Source organism: Littorina saxatilis, linkage group LG7, assembly GCF_037325665.1.
Source record: "Littorina saxatilis isolate snail1 linkage group LG7, US_GU_Lsax_2.0, whole genome shotgun sequence".
NCBI lineage: Eukaryota > Metazoa > Mollusca > Gastropoda > Littorinimorpha > Littorinidae > Littorina > Littorina saxatilis.
The window spans coordinates 22,420,809-22,431,018 of NC_090251.1; the positions used below are offsets into that span (position 1 = coordinate 22,420,809).

Sequence of the window (10,210 nt, forward strand, 5' to 3'; positions counted from 1 at the left end):
GAGTAATTTTCTCGTGTTGCACCGGTTAATAAATCCGCCGCTTATTAAAGGGCCATTTTTGGTCGGTCCAGAAGTGGCTTTATTAAGCGGCGACCACTGTATCGTAAATATACGACTAATCAACTTCCATCCTTTTGAACTACACAATAAACATTATCAGTCTCTCAGTCTCTCTCTCAGTGTGATCTCAATGTGTCAACTACATATTTTACACTTTGGATTTAAAGCCTTATATCACTTACCTGGGCATGAAAGTCAAGTGTTCAGTATTACAACTTGATAATCTGAATCGATAACAAAGAAACTACAATGGGAAGAAGGATAACTTCCTCATTGGGCATGCTTAGAAATGAGAATGGCTAAATATGAGTTATTCCCCTTTGCTGCATGCTGACCAGACTGTCTCCTGCTTTGTTATGACTAGTACAGTCGATCTTTCTCATGTTGTGACTTGCTTTATTTTCACATTTTCGGTATTTAAAACAGCAAACACACACACACACACACACACACACACACACACACACACACACACACATACACTGAAGAAGTTTCCATTCTGATTCGGTTATTTTATTTGGTGCTATATGTTTGCTTCACATTGTTTCTTTTTTTTACATTGCTTGAGGTATCCCCATTCGCTAAACACATCCATAATGCATGCATGGCTCATTCGAAAGAGGGCAACTGAACAACTGATGCCCAATAGCAATAAATACTGAACAACTGAACAATAAATAGCAATAAAATGATGACAGTGCCAAGTTTTTAAGTACAAAGTGAAATCATGTGACTGGACAAAGGCACAATTACAAAATACAAATAAAAAAATCGTGGCCCATTTTAAATTAAGTTCTCAGCTCATGGGGAAGCATAAGATGACCCTAGAAACCGAAATTAGGAGACCTCCCGCCCCCAGGGCAGACTACAAAAAAAAAGGGGGGGGGGGGGGGGGGTAATTTGTGAAAAAGTATAAAAGGAATCAAAAACTGTATACATGTATTTAGTTAATACCCCAAAAAGTTGTATAGTATATACAATGTCAGACCCTAAAGAAAGTTTGTTAGTCATTGCTTAGGCAAAACAAAGCAAAATAGTCTGTTTACGGTATCCCGACCAACCCTATTATTTTTTCCCCGCCAACCCTAGACCTTTTTTTTGGCATTTGGAGAAAAAGAAAAAGAAAAAAAATCAATTTTGTTCCTGTTTTTTTGCAAAATAATTTAAAAAGATGGTTATAAAAAAAAAATTAAGAAAAGCCGACCTACCGACCCTCTTTTTGTGTGCCTATGTTACTGTAAACAGACCAAAAGGTACATCAAAAACAACACACCAGGGATGCTACTCTCCCCTTAAAAATAGCCATGGGTCATAGGTGTACGTTTTAGCTAAATAAAACCATAGGCAATTGATCGGAAATATCAGGAAAAATCTTACAAGTTTATTATTTGTTTGCTTGGACCAATCCTCTTGCCGAAGTGTTTTACAGTAAAAATTGATTTTACGTCAAAAGTATCACAGGAATATCGAATGTTGAGGTAAGGCTGGGATAGCCAAGTTCAAGAATAACGGAAGGTGACTGTTGAATCTTTTTGAAAATGTATAAAAATATAGATGGTAGGCAATTCAAAATTAAAACAAGAAGGGCAAAGCCCATACGACTCACATGCTTTACACATTTTTCCTACCAAAATACATGTGACCTTGACCCAAGGTCAAGGTCATCCAAGGTCATGCAACACAAAGCTGTTAATTCAAGACATAGGAAGTACAATGGTGCTTATTGGCTCTTTCTACCATGAGATATGGTCACTTTTAGTGGTTCACTACCTTATTTTGGTCACATTTCATAACGGTCAAAGTGACCTTGACCTTGATCATATGTGACCAAATGTGTCTCATGATGAAAGCATAACATGTGCCCCACATAATTTTTAAGTTTGAAACAGTTATCTTCCATAGTTCAGGGTCAAGGTCACTTCAAAATATGTATACAATCCAACTTTGAAGAGCTCCTGTGACCTTGACCTTGAAGCAAGGTAAACCAAACTGGTATCAAAAGATGGGGCTTACTTTGCCCTATATATCATATATAGGTGAGGTATTGAATCTCAAAAACTTCAGAGAAAATGTGAAAAATGTGAAAAATAGCTGTTTTTTAGGCAACATTTATGGCCCCTGCGACCTTGACCTTGAAGCAAGGTCAAGATGCTATGTATGTTTTTTGGGGCCTTGTCATCATACACCATCTTGCCAAATTTGGTACTGATAGACTGAATAGTGTCCAAGAAATATCCAACGTTAAAGTTTTCCGGACGGACGGACGTCCGGACGGACGTCCGGACGGACGTCCGGACGGACGGACGGACGACTCGGGTGAGTACATAGACTCACTTTTGCTTCGCATGTGAGTCAAAAAGGACTCTCGGAGCATGGACTTTTGAGTCAAAAATTAAAGAAGGCTCTATGAGCCGAAGTACATGTTTTGTCTCTTTTTTTTTATTTTGAATTCCCTACGATCTATATTTTGATACAATTTTGGACCCTCTTTGTACGGAGAGAGTTGGCAATTGTTAATCACATTCTCTTCGGCTCCTTGGTAACATGCGTTCCGTCTCTGCCAGGAATGGACACAGCAGCAGATAACCGGTAAATATGTAACAGGCATAAATGGCAAAATAGCTCGCCTCGCCTGATAATATATGAGACAACTGTTCTATTACAAAGTCTTTCTTGGGAGGCTTGGCTAATTTACTCGCTCGTTTTACACGGGGTTCCATCGTTTTCTTTTCTAATCGGAAAACCTTGCTCCTCAGTTTGTTGACCTTCTGCCGAAGTTCCGCTTCACGAGGGGATGGGGAGGATGACGACTTTGATGCTTTACATCCTATGTCCTCCAGGATCGCCTGAATGTCATCTAAAAAAGAAAACACACACACAAAACACACATAAAATAACATAACCATAACAAGTTACAACCTGGAAGAAATTAAAACATGTGTAATTCAATCACAAAATGAAAATAAACAATAGCGTAGGAAGGCAGGCCAGAAATGAAGTGTATTAGCAACTATGGATTCGATGTGGAACAATGATGGAATTGACCTTGTTTGGTACTGAATGGGTGAGGCCATTAGAACTGTACCCACGGAATACGCGCTATATAAGCTTTATATTGATTGATTGATTGATTGATTAGGACAACAGTACCAGGTAAACTCCTCACACACCATGCCTCTTTCTTTCTTTCTTTATTTGGTGTTTAACGTCGTTTTCAACCACGAAGCTTATATCGCGACGGGGAAAGGGGGGGGGGGGGGGGAGATGGGAATAGAGCCACTTAATTGTTTCTTGTCAAACCATGCCTCTAACAGGATATGTTTCCCATCTTTACGTGTGGGAACTACAGGTACAATTTCATCCATCCATGCATCCGCCCTATACAGCTTCTTCTTCTTCTGCGTTCGTGGGCTGAAACTCCCACGTGCACTCATTTATTTGCACAAGTGGAATTTTATGTGTATGACCGTTTTTACCCCGCCATTTAGGCAGCCATACGCCGCTTTCGGAGGAAGCATGCGGGGTATTTTTGTGTTTCTAAAACCCACCGAACTCTGACATGGATTACAGGATCTTTTTCGTGCGTATTTGGTCTTGTGCTTGCGTGTACACATGAAGGGGGATAAGTCACTAGCAGGTCTGCACATAAGTTGACCTGGGAGATCGGAAACATCTCCACACTTAACCCACCAGGCGGCCGCGACCGGGATTCGAACCCTCGACCTTCCGAGTTAATAGACCGACGTCTTACCACCCCGCCCCAGCGCCCGTCACCCTATACAGCGATTATCAACAATGTAATGGATGGGTTTAAACATTTTTTGATGTCAGGGTGTTCTTCATGGTTAAAAATCTCTTACCTGGTTGAACAATTTGTGTATCAGGCGACAGGTCGGTGCTGGCTTCATTTGTAGCTACCCTTTGCGATGGTGGCTTCCTCCCACTAGCAACCTGCAAATTGCACAGCTCTTTAACTGACAAACTCACAACCAACACCCAGTCACAATGAAACATTTCTCCCAATTTCATGGCATTGGTCTTAGGCCACACACAAAAAGTGTATGTTTCTGGTAAGGCAAAACAAAAAATAATCTGTTTACGGTATCCGGACCGACCCTATTTTTTTCCCACCGGCCCTAGACTTTTTGGGGGCATTAAAAAATAAAATTAAAATATTCAGATGGCTAAAATACAAAACTAAAAAGCCGACCTACCGACGCTATTTTTGGGGGGCCTATGTTACCTTAACCTTTGCCGTGCTTCCTGGGTTCACCTGTACCCAGAGACACACTAAAATCATTGTAACTCTGGAACCATTAAAGGTATCGTTTTGAAATTTTAAGTATCTCTCACACACCTAATTTGCTCTCTGTCTGCAAATTTTTAGTGTGTACATGACAAAACATCAGAATTAATTGATTATGATAATTTACATAAACACTACCGATGGCGCGGGTTCACACATACCCATACTTTTAAAGAGTAGTAGTGATTGTAACTATCCCTCTGCCGACGGCGCGGGTTCTGCTACACCCATAATTACCAAAGCGGCGGAACAGTGTCTGTCTGCCTGTTTGTCTCCAAGAGACTGTCTGTCTCTCTGTTTGTCTGTCCGTATCTCTCTGTCTGTATGTCTGTTGTCAGTTGCTCTGTCTGTCTGTCTGTCTGTCTGTCTATCCGACTGTCTGTCTCTGTCTCTCTCTCTCTGTCTCTCTCTCTGTCTGTCTCTCTCTCTGTCTCTCTCTCTCTGTCTCTCTCTCTTAGTCTCTCTCTCTGTCTCTCTCTCTTAGTCTCTCTCTCTGTCTCTTTCTTAGTCTCTCTCTCTCTCTCTTTCTTAGTCTCTCTCTCTCTTTCTTAGTCTCTCTCTCTTAGTCTCTCTCTCTCTTAGTCTCTCGCTCTCTCTCTTTCTTAGTCTCTCTCTCTCTTTCTTAGTCTCTCTCTCTCTCTTTCTTAGTCTCCCTCTCTCTCTTTCTTAGTCTCTCTCTCTCTCTTTCTTAGTCTCTCTCTCTTTCTTAGTCTCTCTCTCTCTTAGTCTCTCTCTCTTTCTTAGTCTCTCTTTCTCTCTCTCTTTCTTAGTCTCTCTCTCTCTCTCTTTCTTAGTCTCTCTCTCTCTTTTTTAGTCTCTCTCTCTCTCTCTTTCTTAGTCTCTCTCTCTCTTTCTTAGTCTCTCTCTTTCTTAGTCTCTCTCTCTCTAGCTCTTTCTTAGTCTCTCTCTCTCTCTCTTTCTTAGTCTCTCTCTCTCTTTCTTAGTCTCTCTCTCTCTCTCTTTCTTAGTCTCTCTCTTTCTTAGTCTCTCTCTCTCTCTCTCTCTCTTAGTCTCTCTCTCTCTCTCTCTTTCTTAGTCTCTCTCTCTTTCTTAGTCTCTCTCTCTCTCTTTCTTAGTCTCTCTTTCTCTTTCTTAGTCTCTCTCTCTCTCTCTTTCTTAGTCTCTCTCTCTCTTTCTTAGTCTCTCTCTCTCTCTCTCTCTTAGTCTCTCTCTCTCTTTCTTAGTCTCTCTCTCTCTCTCTTAGTCTCTCTCTCTTTCTTAGTCTCTCTTTCTCTCTCTTAGTCTCTCTCTCTCTCTTTCTTAGTCTCTCTCTCTCTCTTTTTTAGTCTATCTCTCTCTTTCTTAGTCTCTCTCTCTCTTTCTTAGTCTCTCTCTCTCTCTCTCTCTTACTCTTTCTTAGTCTCTCTCTCTCTCTCTTAGTCTCTCTCTCTTTCTTAGTCTCTCTTTCTCTCTCTTAGTCTCTCTCCCTCTCTCTTTCTTAGTCTCTCTCTTTTTTAGTCTCTCTCTCTCTCTTTCTTAGTCTCTCTCTCTCTTTCTTAGTCTCTCTCTCTCTCTCTTTCTTAGTCTCTCTCTCTCTCTTTCTTAGTCTCTCTCTCTCTCTTTCTTAGTCTCTCTCTCTCTCTTTCTTAGTCTCTCTCTCTCTCTCTCTCTCTCTCTTAGTCTCTCTCTATCTTTCTTAGTCTTTCTCTCTCTCTCTCTTAGTCTCTCTCTCTTTCTTAGTCTCTCTTTCTCTCTCTTAGTCTCTCTCTCTCTCTCTTTCTTAGTCTCTCTCTCTTTTTTTTAGTCTCTCTCTCTCTCTTTCTTAGTCTCTCTCTCTCTTTCTTAGTCTCTCTCTCTTAGTCTCTCTCTCTCTTTCTTATAGTCTCTCTCTCTCTCTTAGTCTCTCTCTCTTTCTTAGTCTCTCTTTCTCTCTCTTAGTCTCTCTCCCTCTCTCTTTCTTAGTCTCTCTCTTTTTTAGTCTCTCTCTCTCTTTCTTAGTCTCTCTCTGTCTCTTTCTTAGTCTCTCTCTGTCTCTTTCTTAGTCTCTCTCTCTCTTTCTTAGTCTCTCTCTCTCTCTCTTTCTTAGTCTCTCTCTCTCTCTTTTTTTTGTCTCTCTCTCTCTCTTTCTTAGTCTCTCTCTCTTTCTTAGTCTCCCTCTCTCTCTTTCTTAGTCTCTCTCTCTCTCTCTTTCTTAGTCTCTCTCTCTCTTTCTTAGTCTCTCTCTCTTTTTCTTAGTCTCTCTCTCTCTTTCTTAGTCTCTCTCTCTCTTTATTTGTCTCTCTCTCTCTTTATTTGTCTCTCTCTCTCTCTTTATTTGTCTCTCTCTCTATCTTTCTTAGTCTCTCTCTCTCTCTTTCTTAGTATCTCTCTCTCTCTTTCTTAGTCTCTCTCTCTCTCTTTCTTAGTCTCTCTCTCTTTCTTAGTCTCTCTCTTTTTCTTAGTCTCTCTCTCTCTTTCTTAGTCTCTCTCTCTTTCTTAGTCTCTCTCTCTCTCTTTCTTTCTTAGTCTCTCTCTCTCTCTCTTTCTTAGTCTCTCTCTCTCTTTCTTAGTCAGTCTCTCTCTCTCTCTTTCTTAGTCTCTCTCTCTCTCTTTCTTAGTCTCTCTCTCTCTCTTTCTTAGTCTCTCTCTCTCTCTCTCTCTCTCTCTTTCTTAGTCTCTCAGTCTCTCTCAGTCTCTCCCTCCCCCTCTCCCTCCCCCTCTCCCTCCCCCTCTCCCTCCCCTGCAAGAGGTCGGTGAAGGGAGAAACTCGATGCAACCACTGAAATAGCGCTGTGGTTTTCCCTGAACCCACCCCGTCGTTAGAGAAATAAACGGTAAAAAACCCTCTTTCAAATGTATGGGTTCAGACAAACCCGCATCGTCGTTAGAGGAATAAACGGTAAAAACCCTCTTTCAAATGTATGGGTTCAGACAAACCCGCATCGTCGTTAGAGGAATAAACGGTAAAAACCCTCTTTCAAATGTATGGGTTCAGACAAACCCGCATCGTCGGGAGTGTGTAGTCAAAAGCGGCATCCGGCAAAGGTTAAACAGACTTTTTTGTGACCTAACATGACTAAAGGTGGAGATTTTTTTTCTAACCTTTTTTTTTAAAACCATCTTTTAAACTATTTTGTTGAAAAACAGGAAAACAATTGATTTTTGAATACCCCTTTTATTTTTGAAAATGCAAAAAAAAAAAAAATGTCTAGGGTCGTCGGGAAAACATAGGTAGGGTCAGGTGACCAGAAACATACAACTTTTTTGTTGTTGACGCCGACCCTATACCTTTTTTGCCATTTGGGGCTGTTTTTTTGCAAAATAAGTTCATCATATCATCATAATCAGGACGTCGATCCAAAATAAGTAACTTTTTTTTGTTGGCCTTATCATTTTTTTGCGCTAAATGCAAACAGGCATTATTTGATGGGAACAATGCTGTTGTTTTCAATTCTTACATCAGCCTCAAACTTGTCATTACTCAACCTGCATTTAATAGTGTGCTTCTTTGGTTTGCAAAAACCTAAAACCAATAAATAAATAACCTTCGGTGGTGGATTGGGCACTGCAAACAATGTCGGGACAGCATTCCACACAAGTGATCCTCTCTGCAGGATTGTTTTACTGGTTGGCCTCAAAGTGATCAATACAAAGCTTGAGACCTTGAACAGCAGCTGGCTGCAGCTTTTCAAAGTCCTCTCGCCTTGTGAATTGCATCCATATTCTGCACCTAGTTTGACAATAAAAACAACAATGTTATTGTTAAACTAAGCAAAAAGGAAAGACAAAGAAAGCTAAATCAGATCTTCAGTCTAAATCTAACGCTCTGCCTGAACGCAAAACGGATGAGTGATGTACCTTTGTACTGTAGTTTTCCCGTAAGCAAGGTTTGATAAAGGTTTCGGCAAATATGCCCACGGGTTTGTCATCAAGTGTAAACTGTTGTTTTGTACTGACTGCTGACTCACACTCACAGTCGTAAGTACTCGCTGACGCTGTAGTCTACTGAGTGAGTTGACTCGAGCCATTGCATTCTCATTCTGAAGAAGGTAAACCTGATGAAATAATCACTGCACAACCCACCTTTTTTCTTCTGTAGGGAACTTGTGGAAAGTTTTCCCGAAGCAGCTCTGTTTGTAACGGGCGTTCTTGCAACAAAAAGCCGAGCACAATTATTTACCACCACCTCGCACACGATCGGTACCTACGCGATCCGCCATTTTGTTTTCGCCGCCAGCATGTGACTAGGGACGATAACCCACAAACACTTTTTCGCATTTTCTTCGCAAGTTCCACGTCTTCCTTTTGTACAGTGTTTGTCGATAACTACGAAAATTGTTGGAGCTCCAAATGTTCGAAAAGTTCGTTTTTATCATGTTCCATTTCGCTACATTTCGCTACATTTCACTACATTTCGCTTGAGTTCACTACATTTCGCTACATTTCTCTACATTTCGCTACATTTCGGAAAAAATAACTACCGTGTTCGTTGGGGATTTTGTTATTATAGACTCTACCATCACACATACATGTACTTTAATTTCAATCCACCCAATAGTTTTTGAGAAAATGGGTTTAAAAGATTTAGCTCTGGAAATGTGAAATTGTGCAAGTATATATTCATGTGTGTGAGTGAGGGTGTGGGAGTTGAATGTGTATGCTGAGTGTATATTCCTTCACCCACCTTCATGATTCCTAGACTGACCTCTAGTCAGGATTATAGACTATACCATCACACATACAAGTACTTTAATTTCAATCCACCCAATAGTTTTTGAGAAAATGGGTTTAAAAGATTTACCTCTGGAAATGTGAAATTGTGCAAGTAGCCTATATATATTCATGTGTGTGAGTGAGGGTGTGGGAGTTGAATGTGTATGAGTGCAGGGGCGGATTAGAGGGGGGGGGGGGGGGGGGGGGTTACAGGGGTTCTGGACCCCCCCCCCCCCCCGGCTGTCAAAAAAAAAAAATAATAATACTAACTTTAAAAGAAATAATGAGTGGCTGCTGACACCAGTTGATCATGTTTAAAATCAAGGATAAGCCAAATTGTTCATAAAATAGCTAAATCTCTTCAGCTTTTGGGGGGCTAAGCCCCCCAGACCCCCCAACAGGGCCTTGCCCTGGACCCCAGGTTGTAAACCCCCCCCCCCCCCTCCCTCTGGCTTAACTGCTCCGCCCCTGGAGTGTATATTCCTGTGAGTGTCTGTATGAGAGAGAGAGAGCGAGAGAAAAAACAATGAAAACAACATTCTTGTTACTGATTACAAATCATGATATGTATTTCTATGTGTGTATGAAAGAGAATTAAAAAAAAATAAATAAAAAAGTGCAACAGTTGTCACTTTGTGTTGAATAAACAATAGATCCAGAGGAGCGAATTACTGTGTGGTTGTGTTTACTTTGACATGTGCTTTCTGTACCTGCAACTTTTACCGTGACCGTGATTTACCACTGGTGTTCGTGATCGTGAAAACAAAAATCAAGGTAACTGTGATCGTGAAAGCTAAAATGTCCCTTCCCGTGATCGTGATGATACCCCCCCTTTGGGGCCCTCATCCATGTCAGAGTTCATTTCCCGCTAAAATGGTTTCAAAAACCGCCTTCAAAATTCACACCACCACAGCAAAAAATCGGCAAATATTTATTTATTAGTAATTCAGCTTATAATTAAACACAATCAATTCACCATTCGCACTAAACAGAGACAATCTTTCACACTCAATACATAACTTTTATCACTTATTTTAAGTAACTATTAAGGAAACTAGACCTAAAACTGCTAATTTCTGTTCTGGAAAACTGGGAGCAAGAACCCCCTCGCAAGATAGGCTGATTGGCCCTAAGAGGACGTAAATATCAATCAGTCAGTCAGTCAGTCAAGAAGAACCTGGACACCTGAGCCGCGGAAGCATCGTCGTCTGC

The 10,210-nt window shown here is 40.9% G+C and overlaps 1 long non-coding RNA gene across 1 annotated transcript; it reads right to left on the minus strand.

Moving 5' to 3' along the window:
• Nucleotides 1-557: 557 nt before the first annotated feature.
• LOC138970932 (uncharacterized) lies at nt 558-8,626 on the minus strand. Its single transcript, XR_011457118.1, has 3 exons — nt 7,831-8,626; nt 3,921-4,011; nt 558-2,917 (listed from the first exon to the last, which is right to left on the minus strand). It is a non-coding gene; the product is annotated as an uncharacterized lncRNA (long non-coding RNA).
• Between the last annotated feature and the right edge of the window lie 1,584 nt (nt 8,627-10,210).